Consider the following 22,715-nt stretch of genomic DNA (forward strand, 5'->3'; position numbering starts at 1 on the left):
CCCCTGCCCTCCCTGCTGCGCTGGTGTCCTCCGTCTGAGCCAGGCTCCCCACCCCCTTGGCGCGCTCTCTGTCAGGACTTCTGTAGCTGTTTACCTTGGGGAGGGCTGGCGTGCTCCTGCTTGGAAAAGGCCACCGCAAGGCCTGGCTGGGGTTTTCCCTGTCAATTAATGACCCAAGACCTCCCCCCAACACAGCTCCTCTCTGTCTCTCTGCCTTCCTGTCTCCTCTTGTGCCCCAGCTAGCTGTTGCCTGTCCTTACTGGATCCCTGAACACTCGGCGACCTAAATATAGTGATGTTCTCTGCACAGGGCCTCTCAGCCCTGCAGTTAGCACTGTCGGTCAAGGCCAGCAGGCGTTGCACCTTCGACATGGACAGTGCCCACCCCAGGAGCCTCCCGGTGTGTTCAGATACAGTGGGATTCTCCCAGCCCCAGCTCTCCAGGTGCAGGGCCTCCCGGGTACACGGGCATTGCCTCTTCTTTGCTTGGGCCCTGATGTTTCTCATCATTTCCTGAGCACTGAAGCTGGAGCCAGTGGCTTTTTCCCTAGACCCTACTTCCTGCAGTCTGCCCTTCTAAGGCTGTGCCTCACTGCATCAGAGCCAGTGCGAGGAAGGCCCAGACTTCTGCCTGCCCCTTGGATGGCGGTGCGATTCCACTGTAGCACCAGCCATCCCTGGATGCCATCTGATGGAAGTCTCAGACTTGATTGAATGAATCTTGGCCACAGGCTCCACCCTAAGGTCCTGTTCATAAGAGGCTGAATGTGGAGCAGCACCATGGGCCAGACAGGTGCTACTGGGGGAACTGTGGAATAGGACTTTTCATTGCATTTATAAAACAACCCAATGACTTTTGCGGTCTGAGGAATCTGTCCCCAGTGTCCCAGCTTCTCAAAATGTGTTTCTACTCCTTTAAAAATCTTAAAGGCAGAGTGCAGCGAACTGGCTGGATGGGGGTGTAGGATTTCATGCAATCCAACAGCAGTGTGGCATGGTTGAATCAGAGTCTAGAAAGCACAGGGGGTCAGCCCAGATTCCCGACACTGACTTATTCATCAGTCTGTCCACGTCTGCATGTTCTCCGACATGGTCCCACAAAACATGTAGTGTTTAAGCCAGGGTCCAGAGGACAGTGTTGTCTATGAAGATGTCTACAGTAGAGCAGGGCAAACTGAAGCTACGCAAAGAAATAAGCCAAGGAAATGCCACCAATCCCTTAGTCCTTTCCAGGCTGCAGGAAGAGGGAGAAGGGAGATGGGAACGCTGTCCTCTCATTTCCAAATGCACCGTGCTGTAGATGCGGCAGGCTTTGGGGGCCCAGAAAGGTCAAAACTCTGGCCCTTGTCCTCCAGGCTCTCTGGGGCCAGCCCTTCCCTGTTCACACTCTCTGTTCCTGACGTGGGGAGGAATGGAGGAAGCACCCTGGCTGGCCTGGAGGTTGCTGTCTGTGTACAGCTCCCTGGGAGGCCAACCTTTTCCCCTTCCTAATCAACTGGTCCTAATTGTCCCCGCTGGCCCCACTGCCATTGACCTGGACAGTGCCCACCCAGGAGCACTGTCCTGAGAAGACCAGGAGGCTGCCTTCCTGCCCGTGTTCACAAAGGCAGGTCAGTGTGGGGTCGACAGGGCAGGTCCACAGGAGAGGGCCTGGGGGCCTAACTACTCCCCCTTCCCCTTCCTTAAAGAAATGGACATGCCTGGGGCTGGTGCTGTTGCATAGTGGGTAAAGCCACTGCCTGCAGTTCCAGCATCCCATGTGGGTGCCGGTTCCAGTCCTGGCTGCTCTTTGTCTGATCCAGTTCTCTGCTATGGCCTGGGAAATCAATAGAAGATGGTCTCCCATGTGGGAGACTGAAGAAACTCCTGGCTCCAGGCTTCAGCCTGGCCTGCTCCACTGTTGCGGCCATTTGGAGAGTAAACTGACAAATGGAAGAGCTCACTTGCTCGCTAGCTCACTCGCTCCCTCCATCCCTCCCTCCCTCCCTCTTGTCTGTAACTCTTCCTTTCAAATAAATAAAATTAATCTTAAAAACAAAACAAACAAACCAGGCTTGGAGAGGGTGTTGTGGTATAGCAGATTAAGCCACCATTTGGGAGGCCACATCCAATATCAGAGTGCGACTTAGTCCTGGCTACTCGGCTTCTGATCCAGCTCCCTGCTGATGCATCCCAGCAGGCAGCAGATGATGGCTCAAGTGCTTGGGCCCTGCCACCCATGTGAGAGAGATGGTGTCTTGGGCTCCTGGTTTCAGTTTGACCCAGCTCTGGCTCTTGCAACCATTTAGGGAGTGAACTAGTGAGTGAAAGATCTCTCTCTTTATCTCTCTCACTCTGCCTTTCAAATAGATGAAAATAAAAACATTAAAAAAAAGTAAGCAGGTGTGGTCTAGTGACAGAGGGAGAGGTATTCCCTTGTCAGCGATCTTGCAGGCTGGGCAGACACACTGGTATCCATCAAAGGAAGGTTCTTGGCTTTGGCTCCTGTATGCAGGTCATCACCCAAATCCAACTAGACTCAGCTGATTTGGATCCAACACACTGCCCCCCAACCTCTTGCCATTAAGTTGGTCAAAAATGTGGGTTTCCTTTGAAAGTGGTTGTCCCCTTTCTTCTTGTTAGTAAGTGAGGAGAAGACATGGCTGCTAACAGCCCAGCTCTCACCATGTCTCAGTGGCCATGACCTTGGGCAGCCTGCTCTTGGCTGTTCTCTTAACTGAGCTACCCCTATTAAGGACCTCCCATGTACAGGCAGTTTGGCTGGACCCAGTATGGGCGTGAAATTGGCGTCATGGTTAAAGGCAGGAGTTTTGGAGTGCGGCTTCCTGAATTTAAATCTGAAAGGCCAGTTCTAGTTCCTTCCTTTAACTGGGCCAGGGTCAGGGATCCTGCCCACCTGTGTGCTTGTTACAAGGATGCACCGAAATAACACATGTGAGGCCCTTAGCACATGCCTGGCGTATAAAGAAAATGCGTGCTGCAGCATCTCATAATTCTAGCTGCTGCTTTTGCTGTCCTGACTACTCAGGCTGAGGAAGACAAGCTCCCTGCCCTTGACAGGGGCAGAGAAGCTCAAGGGGAAATGGCATGACAGCCTTGATAAGTGCCACGGGTGAGGGTGGCAGGTGTGGGCTGAAGTGGAAGAGGGCTGAGGGGATTCTGTGGGAGGCTCAGCCAGAGCGCAAACGGGCTCTCCCCAGTGAGTGTGGGAGTGAGGCATCGCTTGAGCTAAGACTGGAGTGGGCCGTGGAGGGTGTTTTCTCCCAGTGCCAGTGGCCCAGGCCGCTGAGGGGTGGGGGCTGCAGGGGCGCCCAGGGTGGGGGCGAGCTGATTTGGAGTCAGATCAGGGATGACCTTGAGTAATGCCATTCCCCAGAATTGAGACTTTTCTCTCCAGGCAGTAATAGCGGAGCCAGTGGGCATTTTGGAGAAGGGAGATCAGAAAATGCTTCTGGAAACATCTTATAGGAGGATGTTTGGTTCTTGGTAGGAGGCAGGGACAGAGAGCCAAGGCCAAGGGCACGCATGCTGGTCATGACTTCAGGGGTTGCCTTGCGCTGTTGCCAGGGTGCCTCACAATTAAGTGTGTTATCTGTGATCTCCAGGGCCATTTTGATATTGAAGATGCGCTGTGACCCACAAAGACTTTTCTGAGCATTTCCCACAGGTAGAAACGTAAACGCACGGCCAGGCCCCTAGAGTGCCCTGTCCCCTGCACTGCTGGTGACTGGGGTTCAGAGGAATCGCAGGACTTTCATGTGTGTCACAAGCCACGAGTTAGGAGCAGAAGGGTCTCCACACTCAGCTTCCTCTGCTGCCCCTCCAGTCGGGCTCTGGCAGTATTTAGCTCAGATGAATGTACTGTCGTCTTCCCCCTCCCCTGTGTATAAGGAAAACTTAGGTGCGAAAAATGTGTTCAGCGCGGCTCAATGAGCACTGCCGTATGGTGGCAGGGCATCTGTGTTAACAGCTGATACACAGTGTATGGGTCAAGTTGGTCCTGTCTGTGGTCTGTGTGTGAGAGGTTGGGCATTGTCTGTTGTCGTGGAACACAGGGCAGTTTGGGACTGTAGGCTGTGTGTGTGTGTGTGTGTGTGCGCGCCTTGCCTGTGCACGCGTAGGCTGCTGTGTTTCTATTTTAGCATAGACACTTAGAAAACACAGCTGGCCAAACGGAGAGGACAGTGGCATTGCTGTGCACGGCAGCGTTTCTTCTAGCCCAACAAGCCTGGGTCTTTTTTTTTTTTTTTTGATAGGCAGAGTGGACAGTGAGAAAGGGAGAGACCGAGAGAAAGGTCTTCCTTTGCCATTGGTTCACCACCACCACCCCCACCACCAATGGCTGCTGCGGCCGGTGCACTGCGGCTGGCGCACCACGCGGATCCGAAGGCAGGAGCCAGGTGCTTCTCCTGGTCTCCCATGGGGTGCAGGGCCCTAGCACTTGGGCCATCCTCCACTGCACTCCCTGGCCACAGCAGAGAGCTGGCCTGGAAGAGGGGCAACTGGGACAGAATCCAGTGCCCCGACCTGGACTAGAACCCGGTGTGCCGGTGCCACAGGTGGAGGATTAGCCTATTGAGCCGCGCCGCTGGCCAAGCCTGGTTCTTGGTAGGGAAGGAAAGGAGAGCTCATTGCCTTGAATGCTTCAAATTCTGACATCCTCAAGGTAGTGTGCAAAAGAGACGCAGCGGAAAAAACAAAAACAGAGTAATGTAGCCATACAGCATTTTGAGTGATTTTTAGCAATTTGTTTTCCTCAGATCCTGCAGGGAGGACAGGATGGTGTTTTCTGAAGCCCTGCCTTCCTCACAGCTGTGCGAAACATTTTCTGAGTGTTTGTCCCATGCTGGGCAGAATGCTCACTACGTCCTCTGGGGTATGCGCCACTAATTCCTGGGGAAACTGAGGCTTGACATGAACTCGCGGGGGGTCACATAGGCTGCTAAGGGGGTAGGGCTGGATTTTAAACCCAGTCGTCTAACTTTGGGACCACATTTTAGTCACAGACGGGATTTTTCCTAACCTACCCCCGTTGTGGCAGAATTGCACCAAAAACATATTGGAGAGAATGACTAATGGCCCGCGCTGGGAAAATGGGGAGTTTGGTGCATGGCGTGTGCTCAGCTTTAAGTGGTTCTGTGGGGCAGGGGCAAGACAGCCGCCAGCTGACCCAGTCCAGAGGCCCTGCTGGGTCTCTCCTCCTTTGGTGTTGAAAATGCAGAGCTCGACCCCTTGTCACTCTAATGGAATAGCTGTTGTCTGAATGTCTGCATCCTCTCAAGTCCCTTGCTGAAACTTGAACCCCAGCCCGGCATTGGGAGGTGATTAGGTCACGAGGGCAGAGTCCTCATGAATGGGATAAGTAGCGTGCAGAAGAGACCCCAGAGAGAGCCCGTGCCCTTTCCGCCACGTGAGGTTACGGCAAAACAACACCGTCTATGGACCAGGCAGCAGCGCGCAGCAGATACCCAATATGCGGGAGCCCTGACCCGGCCTCCCCAGCCTGCAGAACTGGGAGAAACACCCTTCTGTTGTCTGGAAGCCCCCCAGGCTATGTCCAGACACAGGACGACGGCACCACTCAGGCACGTCCCATCGAAGTTGTTTGGTCCAACGTTATTCATCGTGGTGGCCGCGGATGAAGATGTGGTGGTGCAGAGCTCATTTAGTAAATTACAGGGGACTGCCCTGGACCACGCCGGCTCCCTGTGCCCCGCACTGGACCCCACAGGGTGCACCGTTACTACGTGGCAATTCAAAATAGATCACATCTTCAAAATTCTACTTTAGAATATTAAATGGAAGGAGGAGTGCTCGTGATACACTGCTAAGTGAGAAAACCAAGTTAAAAGCTTAAAAATACAGTATGATGCCCTTTTTGTTACATACACATTTGTGTGCAGAAATACATAGGGAGATAAACAGACATAGAGACATGGACATAAACACAGGAGAAGACTGGAAAGTATAAATCAACATTATCGGCAGTTCAATAGTGCCTCTCTCTGGATGATGGGTAGGATTTTATTTTCCTAAAATATCCTAAATTTTAATTTACACTTCCCATAATGAAATCTTTTCCTTAATCCACAATTAATTTTAAAATAACATTCACTTACGAACTCAACAATTTCATTCAACAAATAGATTTCGAGTGCAGACTATGTACCAGGCACAGTGTATTCAAAGAAATACAAAAAACCCAGAATGCAAAGGACGACAGATTCTCTCATCTCCTTGCCTGACTAACATTTCCCATGATCTCCTTCAGCTCTCTCTACGCAGTCTTTAGGACACGGTAGCCACTGAAGCAGACAGCAGCAGGCCCTGGGGTGGGGCCCTGGTGTGGGTTAGGAGGTCGAGCAGCCTCCCGGGCCTGACTCTGCCTCCTCACACATGACGTCACCCCCTTCTCTGGAAGCCTCGACTCCTTCCTTGTAACAAGGATTGAGGGTGGCACCGGCCGCTCAGTCTTGGGGGAATTCAGTGAGTTAATACATACACAGTGCCCAGAGTGGGTTGTGGGACCCACTGTTCAGGCCGCTCAGGCTTAAAAAGTCACCTTTGAGTGTTGTAGGCGAGTGGGATCACCCGGTGGAAGCAAGCTCCATCAAAGTTGAGAATTCTGACCTTTTCCCCCCACGTTTTATTTCTTACTGATCTAAAAATTCCACAAAAATGGAGGATTTGGCCTCAGATCCCACCCAAAGATTTAAAGAACAGAGAAAGCTACTGGCGTCGAGAGAGAGGAGTGTTTATACACCTTTCAGGAAAATCAAAGAGGGCAAATTTTGGGGAAAGATCTCTTTTCCTGATAAAAAAAAATGCGGTTTATAGAGAGCAAGCACTCACTCCCACACACTGGTTCACTCCTCTAATGCCCACAATGGCCAGATCTGTACCAAGCCTGGACCAGAGCCAGCTGGGGCCAAAGCTGGGAGTGGGAAACAGTGGGCGGCAGGAGCTCAATTGCTTGAGCCACCACCACTATCTTCCAGGGTGTGCAGTAGCAGGAAGCTGGAGCCAGGAACCAGAGCCAGGACTTGAACCAGGTACGCCGATGTGGGATGTGGATGCCATAATTGATGCCTTAACTGCTAGACCAAAATGCCTGCCTCTGGACATAGACCCTAATTGTGCTTAGACACCTAATAAATGCAGCTGGTCCTAGGCACTGGGTGCTGAGCCCTGTCGCTCGTCTGGCCAGCTCTGACTTGGCCTTGGTGCTCCGGGCATACAGTTGAAGGGCACGTTTCTGCACCCTTTGGGAAGAAAGCGTTCAGTGGGAGCCGCATGAGGCCGCCTGCTCCCAGGTGTGGCGCTGCCCTACTCGAGCCTCGACCCCGTCACCCCTTTCCTGCAGGAGCCCCTGGCCTCCTAACTCGTAGCCCCGGCTTCCCGCCTGCTCGGGAGCCAGCTGAGGTCTGGGGATGTCTGTCAGTCATCACTCGTCACCTCCGCCTGCCAGCCCATCTGAAGGCTTTCTCCAGCACTCAGAATAAAGCCCAAACTCTGCGTGACTCCGGAGCTGCTGGGCCTGGACTCTGCCTGCTTCTGGCCGCTTTCCCTTTGTCCACTGGCCTTCTGTCATGTTCTAGAACACACCAAGCTTTTGCCCAGCCCCCGTGCCCTCCCCTCCCAGAGAAATGGTCTCCCTATTCCTTGTGTGCTCGGTGGTCTCTTAGCTTAGTGGCCCTGCTACTGTGTCACCTTCTAAGAGCAGTTTGCTCCCCCTGCCCAGTTGGGAACAGCCTCCCTGTCCCAGGCCTTGTCTGTCCTCTGTATGGGACCAACCTCTTCGCAGTGTCTCTGTGCCATTCATTGCTTTGTCGGCTCCCTTGGCTTGTGTGTGTGTGTGTGGGGGGGGGGTGCTCCCTGCCCCATCAGCCCGGGGCCGAGGCCACAGCTGCCCTTCCTTGCTGGATCGTGGGGCGGGGGCCCTCGTGGAGGAGCTGCTCGGTGCGTAGGAAAGGCAGCGTGGCTGGGAGCGGGGAGAATGCGTCCCGACAAGGCAGCCCAGCGCCCTGGGGATGGAGGCAGTGCAGCATGTGCGGCCCTAGCATTACTGTGCAAGTTAAAAATAAGCCTCTGGGTGCAGCGAGAAGCCTCTCAGGAGGGTGGGGAGAGATAATGAGAAACACGAGCGGCCAGCGCGGGGCCGGCAGGATGTGGGGTCGTCGGCCAGGAAGAGTGAGCTCTGGGCTCCCGGAAATCCTGGCTTTGGGGCTGCCATCCTCTAGGGGCTGTCCTGCTCCTTGTTCATCACCCGCGGCTCCTCTCTTGCTGTGCGGTGCATAGACTTGTGAGCAGCCAGCTCAGGGAGTGCTTGTCTTACAGTGGCATGGGTAGAGTTTTTGAAAGAGACCCTTTTTGTGTTTAATTTGAGAAAAAGAGAGAGAGATCCCATCTGCTGGTTCACTCCCCTGGGCCCAGAACATCTGGGGCTGGGTGGGGCTGAAGCCAGGAGCCGGAAACTCCATCCGGGTGTCCCACATGGGTGGCAGGGACCCGTCACTTGCGCCATCACCGCTGCCCCCCAGGGTCTGTATTAGCAGGAAGCTGCAGTCGGGAGCTAGAGCCAGAACTCCAATCCAGGCGCACTGGTGCGGCACAGCCATGTTCTAAGTACTAGGCCACTAATGGGGAGGGTGGGGGCCTCCACACCCCTCGGCCGACTGCCGAGCCGGCAGGAGGGGGAGGCCTGGAGGTGACACAGAGGCGATGAGGCCTTCTTTGGCTCACCCTCCCCCGACCTCCCCCGGGGTCCATCCAGCGTGGGAGCCAGACCTCCCCCCTTGGTGGGGCTCCAGCCAGCTAGCCCAAGGTGAGGCCGCCCTCCAGGGTCTTGGCTCCGTCCGGGGCTAGCACGAGGCAGGAAGGGTCAGGTCACTGGGTCACGAGAAACAGTGCACAATGGCCTTGGGAACGGTTCCCCCACCCCCACTCACACTGCTGTGTGGGACCCGCCCTGCGGCAGCTGTGTGTGAAAGCCCTGGGCCTCCGTGGGAGGGAGGGATGCATTAGGGAGGTCAGCGTGGGACAGGAGGGCGTCCAGCTTCCCTGTGGGAGCGTCTCACGCCCCAGGCCATGGAGAAAGCTCTGAGGACGTAGGAGAGCAACAGGCCTGCAGACCCTACTCTAGGCCTGGACACTGGTCAATGGGTGGGCTGAGCAGAGGGCGGGGGCAGCCAGGACCCCGGCCTAGAGTGCGTCTCTGGGCTGCTGCGGAAGCCACAAGATGTGCTGACGGTCACCTGGGACGAGGGAACATCTACAGACCTCCAAGACAGCTGTCCCCACTGGGCTCGTCTGCACGCACAGCTGCGAGCCCGTCCGGAGGGCCGCAGAGGAAGGGAATTGGCGAGAGAGAGAGAGAGAGAGAGAGAGCGAGCCCGCATGCTGTGCCACGCATTGTCCACACCATGTCTCCGTTCCCCGCCATAGCCATCCTCAGTGAGGGCAGCTGCTCCCACGAATGGACCATTCCCTACCCAAGGCCACTCAGCAAGGGAGGGCGGGGCATCAGGCAGCCCATGTGCCAGGTGGCTGTGGGATCCCCCTACGCCAGCCCCCTAGCCCTTACCCTGCAGTCCGCTGTCAGGTGATTTGAGCTCAAAGCCCAGCGCCAGGGAATAGGAGTGGGATTTTCAAGGAGCCCATGTACTGAGGAACCACGGAACCCTGGCTGCAGGGGATCCAGCCAGGATTTGTGTGTGTGCATGCACACATGTGTGCATCAAACACAAAGAATTCACAGACATCACTCTCACGATGCGTTTGGAACACCTGCACTAAGAACTGCTCAGAGGTAGCCTGTGTCTGCTCCAGGACTAACAGTCCCTGACATGCAGATACTAAGTGCTGAAAAAGCACCAACTGACGATCCTCCCCCGAACAAAGAAGGCAAAAGGGCAACAGCAGAGCTGCAGGTGACTGTCTACCCCAGGGCCATTTTTGGAGTTCAAATACATTCTTATGAAGGGATCCAGGAACTGTTAGCTGGCAAAAATCTACTCTAGTAGTGCTGTTCATGCCGAGGGGTGAATGACTTCTGGCTGCTGGGCATCAGAGGCAAACGAGTGAGGTCAGGTGCCCGGAAGGGAGACCATGATCCCGCATGCTCAGGCCCTCACACCCACGGAGGCAGACGCAGCCCCTGGCTTCCCCTCCCCCACCAGTCTGATGGGAATTGTGGAAAAGGCTTGTGTTGATTTTGATTGGTGGGGGCAAAGTTCTGCACCAACACCTTGGGGGGGAGAGCTTCTGAGAAGAGGGCCTGAGTGTCCTTGCATCCTTTCTAACTGACTACAGAGTTTGTCAGTAATAATTAGTATTTATTGAGCAAATACTGCATGCCATGTGTTGTGTGCTAAAATATTCTGTGCATGTATATGTACCACTAACGACCCCATGAACTCTGATGTCGTATGGACACATTCTATAGGCTCTACGTGTGGATTCACATATCCCTGTCAACAACCTAGCATCTAGGGGCTGCTGTCGCCTGCGTTGTGCAGACTGAGAGGGGTTATGGAACTGGACCAGGATCACACAGCTGTGCAGTGTCAGAGCCACAAGTCAAAGCCAGACAAGTGTCCCCATGTTCCCTGCTCAGGACCACCATGCTCCGCTACCAGAGTATCAGGGCTGTTGCTCTGAAGGCATGAGAGGCTCTAAGCGACACGGGTCAGGTTTGGAACTGTCAGACGCATTTCCCGTATCCCACGTAGCTCCCTTTCTGGGAACCCTAGGGCTCCGCTTCCCCAGTGCCCAGCAGGATATCCCAGGAGAATGGCAGGCAGCTGCTGTGGCCAACTTCCATTAGGAGACACCCCTGTTGTCAAGCAAGAAAAACCAATTGAGATTTTCCTTTAATTAAATTCGGGAGGAATATTTTCTCCTGTAACTTAAAACTGCCTTTCATCAAAGTACATGCAGCCAGCTGACTCCAGGAAGCCAGGCTGGGCCCACCTGCGACTTGGAACTCACTCTGGGTGGCTCCAGGAGCGAGTCTGGAGCCTTGTTCTCAGCTTCCCTCTGTTGCATTTCTAAATTCTCGTAGATTCTTAGAAAAGGACAAGAGGACGCTCAGGCCCCAGAAGCTCTTTCTGTCCCCCAAGGTGTTGGTGCAGCACGTTGCCCTCACCAGTCAATCAGTGCAGATCTTTCCCATGATTTCCAAGATTGTTGGGGGAGGGGGAAGCCAGGGGAAGCCTCCGTGGGCACGAGCGTGGGGGATCATGGTCTCCGTTCCAGCTACCTGACCTCACTTGTTTGCCTGGAGTGCTAGGTAGCCAGAAGAAGTCATTCACTCCTCGGCATGAACAGCACTGCTAGGGTGGATTGTTCCTGGCTCCCAACTCAAGTTTTCTGCAGAAATGAGACTAAATTGACCCCCCTAGAGCAGCCGAACCATAGCATGGGAACCTGGGCACCGTCAAGTGCTTACTCCCTCCCCCCAAGACCCGCCCTGAGTTAGGGTCAGAGGTTCTGATGGAAACTTCGCTTTGCTCTCAGCAGCGTCTGGCCCGTCTCCGGCTCTGTAAGGAGGATCCACTGCTGTCCTGGTCTTGGTTTTCCCACTCAGCGTTCAGTGGCCTGATACTTACTGAGCACCTACTGCGTGGCTACCCTGTGTTCTAGGCACTGGGGATGAAGCAGGAAACAAGGCAGAGGCTTGCTCCTGCCTCCCTGAGGCTTACATTCTGGGGGGGAGAATAGGCGATGGCAGGTTTCTGCAAGATTGGCAAGATAGGGGCTGGCGCCGTGGCATAGAGGATAAAGCCTCCGTCCGTAGTGTTGCCATCCTATATGGGCACCGGTTCATGTCCTGGCTGCTCCACTTCCAATCCAGCTCCTTGCTAATACACCTGGGGAAGCAGTAGAAAATGGCCTGGCCTAGCACTGGCTGTTGGGGGAGTGAACCAGGAGATGGAAGATCTCTTTGTAACTCCTTCAAATAAATAAATAAAATAAAATAAAATAAAATAAAATAAAATAAATTGGTAAAATAACTAGATCAGGGTAAGTGCCATGAAGCAAAGAGAGGTAAGAGAGAGAGGAACAGGAAGGCGCGTTTGATGGGGTGAGGAGAGAGGTGAGGGCTGTGGACGAGAAGAGTTTTGCTACATGATGAACTGGGGGAAGCGTCCAGAAAGCTGGAAGAGCAACTGCAAAATCTGAGAGGTGGGCCAGAGCAGGGAAGCAGAGGAACTGACAGGAGTTCGGGGCAACACTGAGCGGATGTGAAAATGAGAGGGGGTGAGGGGCAGAATGCTGCCCCCAGGTGGCCGCCCAGCTGTGTTCTTGCCTCCCCTAAACACCTCTTTGCTCCACAGTTGCTCCAAGAGCTCACCCTTGCTGAACTAAATGCAGTCCCGTGCCGTAGTGGAAAGTAAAGGGAACTGTGGGTGGCAGGCAGGTGCGTGGCCACAGCACGCTGTCAGCCATGTCAGGACTTTTTGACTATGGGCTGTGCCATAATGGTTGGCACTAACGAGGCTCCCACTGGCGAGAACGAAGTGTGTATTGGGCGCCTGGAGACTGCAGACACCAAGCTGGAGTCACCCCAGGCCCATCTCACAGCTTCTTACGTGGACTCACCAGTAAGGCTTCAGGTCCTAGGCGTCCAGCACGCTCTGCCCTCTTCCAGACCCGTCACCACCTAATTTCTCCCCTCCTTCCCCTGACAACGGGCATCTCTGTCATTCTCCGAGCCCCCTGCTGAATGATGCACCTGCCGGCTCTTGCAGGCCCTGCAGGGGACAAGCAGGCCAAGGAGCAGTGACAGTCGTGGGAGCTTCCTGTGCCCCGCCAAGGAAGCCCAGGAGGGGCTGCCTTGTCACTCACAGCAGGAGCCTGGCTTGGCTGCCGGGGAGAAGCGGCCCCCTCTAGTCCCTTCTCAGTGGTGCCATGGCAGACCCCCAGAACACACTCTGTTGAGGGACACGGTGGCCAGGGCACCACCTGGGAAGGGGCCGGGAACTCTGGCTGCGCCTCCGAGCCCGAGTTTATGACCTCAGGGGCCTCAGAGCTGACTCATGCTGAGCCATGCTATCAGCATCTCCATTCCCAACATGCCTGTGTGAAATGAGAATTGCCCCTCTGTAGGATCACTTGCTCCCCTGGCTCACGGCTTAAGGACTTAAATCCCCAAGACAGCTGCATGGCCCCATGCTTCCTGCCCCTTGGGCTTCACTTGCCCCTCTTCCTGGCACTCCAGCCCCAGCGTCCCTCCTCCCACTCCTTGGCAACACCATGCCACCTTTGCATGTGTTCATTCCCCACCTGACATACCCTGCCCTCACCACGTGGCACCTGCAAACCCTTCAGTTGGCAACCCAAGCATCAGCTCCTCATAGAGGCTTTCCCAGAGCCCTGCCCAGCTCAGCACCTCTGCCATATGCCTTGCAGGACCACCCAGTGGGGGTCATTGCCTGCTGGGAGTCTGTACCCATCTAGTGTCGGTCCCTGCTCTGTTGCACCTGTCACAGAGCAGGGGGTGCCCAAGAATGGGCTGTGTGCAGCTGGTTCTTGGGGCTTGAAGTAGCCCCTGTGCCATCCTTATCCCCACTCCTCTTTCTCCCTCTTCCTCCTGTCTCCTTGTCCCTTCACTTATCTTCTCTCCTCCCTCTCTCCTCTTTCTCTTCAGTCCTTCTCTCCTGGGCCGAAGGTCTGCTCGCGGCTACCAAGAACCTGGGGTTAGTCCACAGGAAGGCACTCAGGGTCCAAACAGAGCCAGCTGCCACAACGTGGCATAATGTGTTGGTCTGCAGTGAGGTTGCCCCCAAGTCAGAGCCTGAGTGGGAAGCCCAAATGTGACGTCCTACTACACGGCTCTGCTGGGACCCCAGGTGGGGCAGTCGAAGTAAGCCCTGCGTGGTCTGCCAGCTCTGGAGGCCTCAGGTCCCAAGTCAAGGGCTCAGCAGGGTGGGTTCCTTCTGATGCAGCCCAGGCCTTTCTCCTCCATCTGTAGGTGGCCGGCTTCCCTCCACGCCCCTTGACATGGTCTTCTCACAGTGGACGGCTCTGGGTGCAAGCTTCCCCTTCCCCTAGGAGCCACCCTATTGGCCTCACTTTCACTTGATTGTGTCCATCAGGACCCTGTTTCCAAATATGGTCACACTCTGTGGTCCTGAAGGTTAGGGGATGAATTTCAACACATGAATTTAGGGATGAACACGGTTCAAGCCGTGCACCTGTCTCAGCATCCCCGTCATCCCGATGTCTCTAACTCATTGAAAGAGAGAACAGATAGGGAAACACAGGCTTCTGAAGAAATTCTATGGAAGTCTGAGGGTGAGGTGGACCAGGCAGGATGGTGAGCTGGAGAAAGACAGCCCGCCAAGAGTGGGAAAGCAGGAGCTGAGACCACTCCCACAGGACAGCTTATAGGTTGCATGGCTGGGCTCTTGTCATCTGCCAGCCCCAAGTTCAAATCCCGGCTCAGTCACATACCCGCAGTGGGGCCCTTTCCATCAGCTGTGAGATGTGGAAATAATAGTGCCTAACCTACAGGATTCTTAGGAAAGCTAATGAGAGGAGAGTTTAAGTGGCAGGCTTGGTGCTGTGCCTGGCCATGATGATGCAACAGGCAGGAAGTGTGTGGTTATTGTTAGATGGTGGTGGAGGTCTCGTGAGGTCATTCAGGAAGTAGGCAATGACAGAGACGCTCCAGCTGGAGAAGCTATGTCCCCACCACCCAGACGAACACACCCGAGCTTCTTAAATTGGGGTCTGTGGACCCCCTGTACCAGAATGTCCTGGGCCAAAACCACGCAGAATCCTGGCTTCCTAACAAATGCCACTTCTGCAGATGGGACCCTGGGACCTGATTTTTTAGCAAGCTCCCCTGTGGTTCTCACACACATTCTGTGGGAAACTCCCTGGGGAACGGCGGACGGGTCCTGGAGGAGCAGAGAAGCACTGTGTCCATGAGCAGTGCCCTGCAGGGACACAGCCCTGCTGCAGGGTAGGCAGTGCCCCACACCTGTGCTGTCCCTGGCAGTGCTTGGCTCCGCCCTACCACACCTCTGTCCCTGCATCTATAATAACCCCATGTTAGAGTTTTCTAGAAGCATAGAACCAACAGAGTATGCATGAGGGGAGTCTTCGGAAAGATGATGGAAAATGGATACTATAGAAAAGCTGCATGGATTTCCAAATGTTTTATACCCAAAATAAACTTCCTTTTAAATTCGTTTTTCCCACTAACTTTTTGGGTGCCTTCATACATAAACATACGAGGGGGGATTGGTTAGGGGAATTGGCCGATGTGCTTGTTCAAGCTCAGAGGTCCCACAACAGGTCATCTGCAGACTGGGATGCCAAGTGGGCTGGTTCCGTGCAGGTGCAAGGGTGTTAACACCAGGGAAGCTCTCAACTCAAAGCCAAAAGCCTCAGTCCCCAAGAAGGAGGCCGCTGGTGTAGATCTAGAGTCTGAAGGCCTGCACGCCTGGAGTCCTGACATCCAAGGCCTGACGCGTGTGTCTCAGCTCTTAGGTGGAGACACTGATTTGTGTTGTGTCCAGCCAGTTGCCTGGTGCCTGCCCTCCTTGAAGGTTTCATGAGTTAACCTCTTTGGAAACACCTAAAACAGTGCTTTTCCAGGGTTCTAAGGATTCCTTCATCTAGTCAAGCTAACAACTGAAGTCAGCCATGACAAGCCCCTACTCACAAGGCTGACTTCAAGGCAGGCGTAGCGCCTGGGCTCAGTCAGGGCATAAGAAATGATGGTGACCAGGACAGGTTCTCTTCCGTCTCTCCTGTGCTCAGAGGCAGACAAACCTCCAAGGTGGCACCGGTGAGCACTCATCAAGTGTCACTTTGCACTTGGGCATCCAGGGACTGCGAGCAGCCCTCTCCAGATGCACCTTCCGCAGTAACAGCAGGGCGCATATCACACTCACAGGAAGCCAGGCATCACCCACTCGACCCTTTCAATAGCAACGCTGGACTCGGGACAGATGAGGACACGGAGGCACAGGGTCACAGGAGCAGTAAGCAGCACCGTCCGCGTTTGGACCCCAGGCGGTCTGACTGCAGGGCGAATGTGCTGAGCCACGCTGTTGCCCGGCCTCTCAGGTCCAGTTGCCATTCCCTCCTCCCTTTCTCTGCCTGTAGGCAACCGGCTCAGATGCTGGTTCCTCGGCCTCGAGTTCCTCTACTTAGCTGCCCGCTGAGCTGGACGTCCCTGAAGCCCAGGCTCCTTCTCTGCTACCCGCCCCTCCTCCAGACTCCCCTGCCTTCTCTCTCTGTGCTTGACTGGACTGGATCCTGTTAGGTCAGAGATGGGCCTTATTTTGTACTTGATGAACATCTGTTGACAAATGATCCTTTCTTAGGGGAAAAAAATACTCATTCACCCTCACTTTATGGGGCATGCATGGGTGTTCGATTTACCTAGCACAGGGCATGCCTGAGGCACAAATGACTATAGATTGTTTTTCCAGCGCTCTCATTCAAGGTGTACTGCATTGGCCAAGCAATACCTACTTAATGAGGTGGAAGTGGGTGTGCCTTCCTCTCTGCACAGGAGCCTGGCTCCTGGCAGCTCTGGGAGCTCTAATGGTTTATTCAGGGTCCACAGCATGCATTTCAACAAAGTGATGGTTCTTGCTGTCCCTCCTGGGGTCAGACGTGGACATCCGTCTCCCATGTAGGCAGGAAACACCATCATCATGGTTGGTGCTGCTTGCCTGTAACGTCAGACCACTTAAGCAGATACTGCTGTCCCAAGTCCTTTTTGGACCTAGGCAAGCCACATGTGAACTGGAGGAGCGTTTTCCCGACATTGTTTTCTCTCTTAACTTTTTGCATATCGACTGATTTTGATTAGGTCCTTCATTTACAAGTCCTTTTATTCATACTAACAGAAGCAAGGGCCAGTGGCAAAAGCCTCCCCCCGTGCCCGCCAGCTGCCCTCCCCAGCAGGTTAGGGGTCTCACCCTCAGAGAGACCAGCTCAGGAAGGGGTTTTCCTGGGAAGCCCTCAAGTGACCAGCAAAGAAAACACAGGCGACGGGAATTCTGTGACTATGAATCAGAGTCTCCACCAAATTCTGCCCCTTCTCAAGGCCACGCTGCCCTGGCCAGCCCTCCCCAGACACCGCCGTCCAAGGCAAGGCCGGTTTCTTTGCAGTCCTCTGCCACTGTTGCACCCTCGCACCCAGCCATCAGAGGATCCTCCCACCAGCGCTTGGGCAGCTCAGTTGGAAACAGTCACATCCCTTCGAGAATGAAAGGGAAAGTGCTTCTTTCCAAAGCAGAGAGGAGGGCTTTGGAAAAGGGGGGGCTGTGTGCACAACAGTCAGAGAGGGACAGGGTGGGCTCTTGGGCCTGAGACAGGAGATTAAGGTCTCAGGGAATATGAGTGTTTGATGAAATGCCTGAAGTTCCCACTCCAGCCGCTGGCGGTCTGAATTTCTCAAGCTGCCTCTGGGAGCCTCGCATACTTTGGGCATGCAGTAGAGCTGTGGGTATGCATGGCATGTGTGCCAAAGAATGCCCAGGGGAAGCCATTCCAGCTCCTGCGTACTGGTGCCTGCCACGGGGGTCCTGAGACCAATGTGCCGTTTGCAGCCAGAAGGGAAGGCTGGGAGTAACCCAGGTACCCAGTGGATGCCACCCTATCCAAGCCTTCCATTGCCACCCACTCTAACCCTGCCTTTCAGCCCGAGTGTTACATCAGAAGGTAACTAAAACTAAAGCTGCCCACATATGGACAGGTGCTCCAGGGCTGCTGAGTTTCCGGGCTACCCCAAAGGGGTGGAGTGTGACACAGCAAGATGATGCCAGCCCGATCCTCCCGGGCTGCAGCTGTGGGCACCTGCAGAACCACAGGGTCTTCCTCCGGCACTGCAGTTGGGGGGTTGAGGAGCGCGTTCCCTCCCCCTCCAGACCCCGGTAGCTGGTGGCTAGCGGGGGAGGAGTGGAGAGAATGGGGAGTCCTGGTGCATTCTCCCTGCAGGCTCTGAAGTGTAGGTACTGCTCTTTCTTGCCTGCGCCAGCAGCTAGAACTTGCCCACCTAAACCGAGCCAGAGGGGAGCTTCCTGGGATTCACCTGCAGGGGGCTGCGTCCAGTGCTACCAACTTAAAACATCTCCCTGCCTTTACCTGGCTCCTTTTCCTTCCTCTCCAAGTCGCCTTGAACAGACACGCAAACACACACACACACTGCCCCAGAACAGAGACCCCGAGTCTTACCGGAAGCCGGTGTTGGCTAGAGGCTGTGGCTCTCCACACACTCTCTTGGGTCACCCCAGGAGAAACAGATGCCACGCAGTGTCCTGTGCTCTGAGACTGGCTGTCGCTGTCCCTGTTGTGCTGCTGCGCTGCGGCTGCTTCCCCTGCAGGCCGGCCACTCCCTGATCCTCTGGGTACTGCGGCTCTGTGTGGGGAGAGGGACGGGCCACGGCATGCACATCAGGTGCTGGCCCGCCTCCAGCCAGCGCGCCACCCAGCAGCTACCAGTCCCCGCGCAGCGCTGTGCCGCGGCAGGTGGGCAGCCTCTCGCTGGGCCTCCGTCCCAGCAGGGGGGGCACCTGCATCCAGCCCACCCCCAGGGACGCACAGCAGAGGGCCGGGAATGCAAAGCTGTTCACAAGCCAGCGGGGAGGGAGGCAGAGGCAGCAGACGGGCCGTGGCTTCCCCGCGTGTTATTTTAACGTGGTTTGTCTTGGGGCAAATGCCTGAGCGGACTCCCTGGGCGCTCGGGGGAGCAGGGCCCTGTTTGGTTGGAGGCCTCCGTTGCCAGGGAGCAGCAGGTCATGTGGCAGAGACTTCTGGGAGTTGCAGGGCTACGGATGAAAGGAGCCCTTTTCTCTCCTGCCATCCGGCCTCCCGGCCCGGGGTGTTGGTGTCTGTGTGGGGCAGAGTGTGTGTGTGTGTCTGTCTGTGCCCTTCCCGAGCCAAGCCCTGCCAGAGGCATTTGGCAGAGCCCAGTCCTGGCGACAATGGCCGTGCAGGGGAGCTGGAGGGGAGGACTGCAGAGAGCGTTTGCTGCCATTCCCTGCTCTGTCCCACCAAGGGCACCCTCCGCTGAGCCAGGCTGCACGGTTAGGGGTTTGTTCACAGGGTCCAAGGACATGGGCAGGCCAGCTAAGCAAAGGAGGAAGCCACCTGTGCGAATAACTCCCGGGCTAGAAGGTGGAAGGAAGGGGCCTGCATAGATCGAGAGGTATTTAAGGAGATCAGATAAAGCACGAGTGATCGTTTCCTATAATCAGTGAGCCCGGGAGGCATGAGTGAGTGTGCACACATGTGTGTGAGTGTGTGTGCAAGCCTGCCCACCCAGTGATTCAGAGAGGAAGAGCGGGACCTGTCGGAACTGGAGCTTGGCTCTCCGCTTCTCCCTCCTCTGGGCAGTTGCTCGGGTCCAGGGGAGGCAGGGGCAGGAGCCTGGTCCCCACGCTGCTTTCAGAGCACCAGAGGAGCCATTCGTGAGCCTCTGGAAGGATGAACCTGCAGACGCTCATGTACCAGACCCGGGGCACGGGACACTTCTGTTGAGGCACATGGAACGATGGATTTGAAAGTTTTGAAAACCCGAAAACTCCCGAGCACAGAGGTGCAGACTCAGTGACTCACCCAGAAGGCGCCCCTAGCTGGAGTCCCGCAGTCTCACGGCTGCAGGTGCACACCCTTAAACCTGTGCACCTGCGTTGTGGGTCGGTCAGGGCTCCAGATTCCCTCCCCACTAAAGGAGAGCAGGAGGACTTTGCCACCCACATCCCAACTTCCCTGCAGACAGGATTGTGCGAGAGCCTGGGACACTGGGCATGCAGCTGCAAGTCCTTACTTAGTTCCCTGTTAGATCCCATTCTGAAACAGTGTTGCACACACACACACACACACACACACACTGAGCTTTTAGGCAAATACAGGTATAATCCCTAGCTACTGGCATGCACTCACGTCGCTACCAGCTATGGACTGGCAGTGTGACTGCCCCAATACTGGGAAATAATGCATCTTCAGTTCTGTAAGAGACTTATGGTAAAATAATCCTCCCCCTCCCCATGTTGGCATTTACAAAATCTCATGTCAGCATCTATCAGTTTCTATACTTATTCCAACTTCTGCACCATTTATCTTTTATATAGTACACATGGGGATTTTTTGAATCTCAGGACATGGTGACGTAGGTGTTGTCTGACCCCACTGTTATCCCGAGTGGGAGGACTTCGGGTTTGCCTCGTGGAGAAGTCTGGCTATGGAACAGCCCTCCAGCTCCATGCCAGGAAATGATCAGAGGGAGGACGAGCTGGGGAGGCGCCCCACGAACACCCACAGCGTGCGCGCTCCTACACAGGGCAGGTAGCAGAAACCAGGCCTTCCCGTGGAGCTTTCAAAGCCATTCCTGCCACGATGAGGGCCACGGCAGCTCTGCAGAGGAGAGCCGAGAAAGGCAGAAAGCGACAGACGTGGAGGACCGACCGAATCCTAGCAGGATTAGCCACAGAGACAGGGGCTTGCGCGGGGTCAGGCCCGAACGCTATGCCTGGTGCAGGCTAAGGGATGGGCTGGAGATGGAGCACTACGCAGTCACTGTTACAGAGAGTGACTGCGGCCCTTTATCAAGAGCCCTGGAAGGACGGTGCAGGTAGAGTGTGGCATAGCCACGGTTTCCGTATTCTGTACTCAGTGCCTCCAGAAATCGGACTTAATAACCACACCGACAGAAACAAGCAGCAGAGCATCATGGGAGCAGCAGGGTTCCAACTGGCCCAAAAAATAACGCCCCCTCTCTCCGGGCACACCGCCTCGGCTCGAATCTGGAGACCAACGCTTGCTTTCCCCTGTCCTGTTTACGTGAATGGTGCACTTCCGTGACACGCACCCCGGCAGCACTGCATTTTCTTTCTAATCTCATTTGACCTCGATCAGGCACAGCAAATCCTAATCAGCTGCTGGCGGAAATTAGATGCTGCGTGCCAGTCCTCCTGTCTGTGCCCAATCAGGCTGGGAAATCAAGGGCATCCTGGCCTCATGGTGAACCTGCTGCCAAGATGATGGAGAGCTCCGGGAAGTTCTGCCCAGGGACACCTGGTGGCACCTCCATCTGCAGAGCTTGGGGCAGAAGCTGGGTCCCAGGGATCTCCAGGAGGGAGGTGCCGAGCCCCAGAACAGCCCCCACCTATCAGCCTTGCGCTCCAGCAGCTCCAGGAGAGGAGGCTGGGAGAGGGCTTCTTCATCTTCCATACCCATCACCTATTCTATTGTGTGCTTTCCTCCATCCATGTAATAATAATCCATTTTATTTTAAAATGTATTTTTGAAAATTTATTTATTTATTTTGAAAGAGGAGCCAGTGCTGTGGTGTAGCGTTTAAAGCCACACCCTACAGTAGTGCCAGCATTCCATATGGGCGTTGGTTTGAGTCTGAGCTGCTCCACTCCCTATCCAGCTCTCTGCTATGGCCTGGGAAAGCAGTAGAAGATGGCCCAAACCCTGGGCCCCTGCACCCACTTGGGAGTCTCGGGAGAAGCTCCTGGCTCCTGGCTTCTGATCAACACAGCACCAGCCATTGCAGCCAACTGGGGAGTGAACTAGCAGATGGAAGACCTCTCTCTCTCTCTCTCTCTCTCTCTTTCTCTCTCTCTCTCTCTCTGCCTCTCCTTCTCTCTCTGTATAACTCTGACTTTCAAGTAAAATAAATAAATCTTTAAAAAAAGAGAGAAAGAAATACAGAGAGAAAGAGAAAGAGACCTTCCATCTGTTGGTTTGCTCCTAAAGGTGGCTGAATTGGCCAGAGCTGGGCCAGGCTGAAGCTGGGAGCCAGGAGCATCTTCCAGGTCTCCCAGTGGCTGCAGGGGCCCAAGCACTTGGGCCATCTGCTGCTGCTTTCCAAGGCCATTAGCAGGGAGCTGGATCAGTAGCAGAGCAGCCGGGATGCAAACCGGCACCCCATGGGATGTTGGCATTGCAGGCGGTGGCTTTACCCTCCACACCGCGACACTGACCCCGATTTTAAAGTATTTAAAAGAAAAAGGAGTACTCAATGTAGAAGGGAGATTCCAAAAGTTCATGGGAAGTCTGCAGCATCTTCAATTTCCTTTTCGCATGAACCTTTTGAAGCTTCCTCCTGCATAATCAAAGTGCACAAAGTACAGAACCAAATGACCCTCATTGAACCTCTGCTCTCCAAAGATAACCACTGTTGACCTGTGTGTGTGTGTGTGTGTGGGGGTGTCTACAGCCTCTCATGTGTGTATGCTCAAGAACCATCTTCTATGCACACCGCCCTGCACCATTGTCTGTTGTTCACGTAATAAGTCTTTGCTCATGGATTTGGTCCGTCCAAGCCCCAGTGTTTCCAGCCTGGTTTATTGTATAGCCTGCTAGCTGGCCTCTTTCCTTCTCCTCTTACCCTGCAGTTCGTTCCAGAAGGATCCAGCTAAAAGGTCAATCTGACTGTGCCCCTCTCTCCCTCTTTGTTCAAAACTGCCCAGTGCCTCTCCCCCTGCATGAGAACGAAAGCCACCTGCCTCTCCCTGTGCACTCCCCCGGCTCACTGTGCTCGAGGCACACTGCTCCTCATGTGGACCAAACTCAGTCCTGCCTCCTCAGGGCCTTTGCGCTTGCTCTCCCTTCTGCCCGGAATGGGTGTGTTCAGTCTCCGCCCCTACGTTCTTTGCATGGCTGGCGCCTTCTTACCATTCTGGTCTCGGCTCAGACGACCTCCACCTTGACCACCTGTCCTCAGCAGCATCTTT

General features: G+C 54.9%; 1 protein-coding gene and 1 long non-coding RNA gene across 3 annotated transcripts in view; one reads left to right on the top strand and one right to left on the bottom strand.

The window, feature by feature from the left end:
• The window catches only part of LOC138850171 (uncharacterized), a 195,460-nt gene that overhangs the window by 161,036 nt on the left and 11,709 nt on the right, over window positions 1-22,715 (top strand). The gene's annotated exons all lie outside the window — the stretch shown is intronic.
• FGF1 (fibroblast growth factor 1) overlaps window positions 1-22,715 on the bottom strand; it is a 96,204-nt gene that overhangs the window by 67,845 nt on the left and 5,644 nt on the right. The window contains exon 2 of one of the 2 annotated variants that reach the window (XM_008254888.4): window positions 18,205-18,388. The exons of the other annotated variant lie outside the window; for it this stretch is intronic. The gene's annotated coding sequence lies outside the window, so the exon portion shown is untranslated. The remainder of the gene's footprint in view (window positions 1-18,204; window positions 18,389-22,715) is intronic. 2 annotated transcript variants of the gene reach the window in all.

Source organism: Oryctolagus cuniculus, chromosome 6 (assembly GCF_964237555.1).
Source record: "Oryctolagus cuniculus chromosome 6, mOryCun1.1, whole genome shotgun sequence".
Lineage (NCBI taxonomy): Eukaryota > Metazoa > Chordata > Mammalia > Lagomorpha > Leporidae > Oryctolagus > Oryctolagus cuniculus.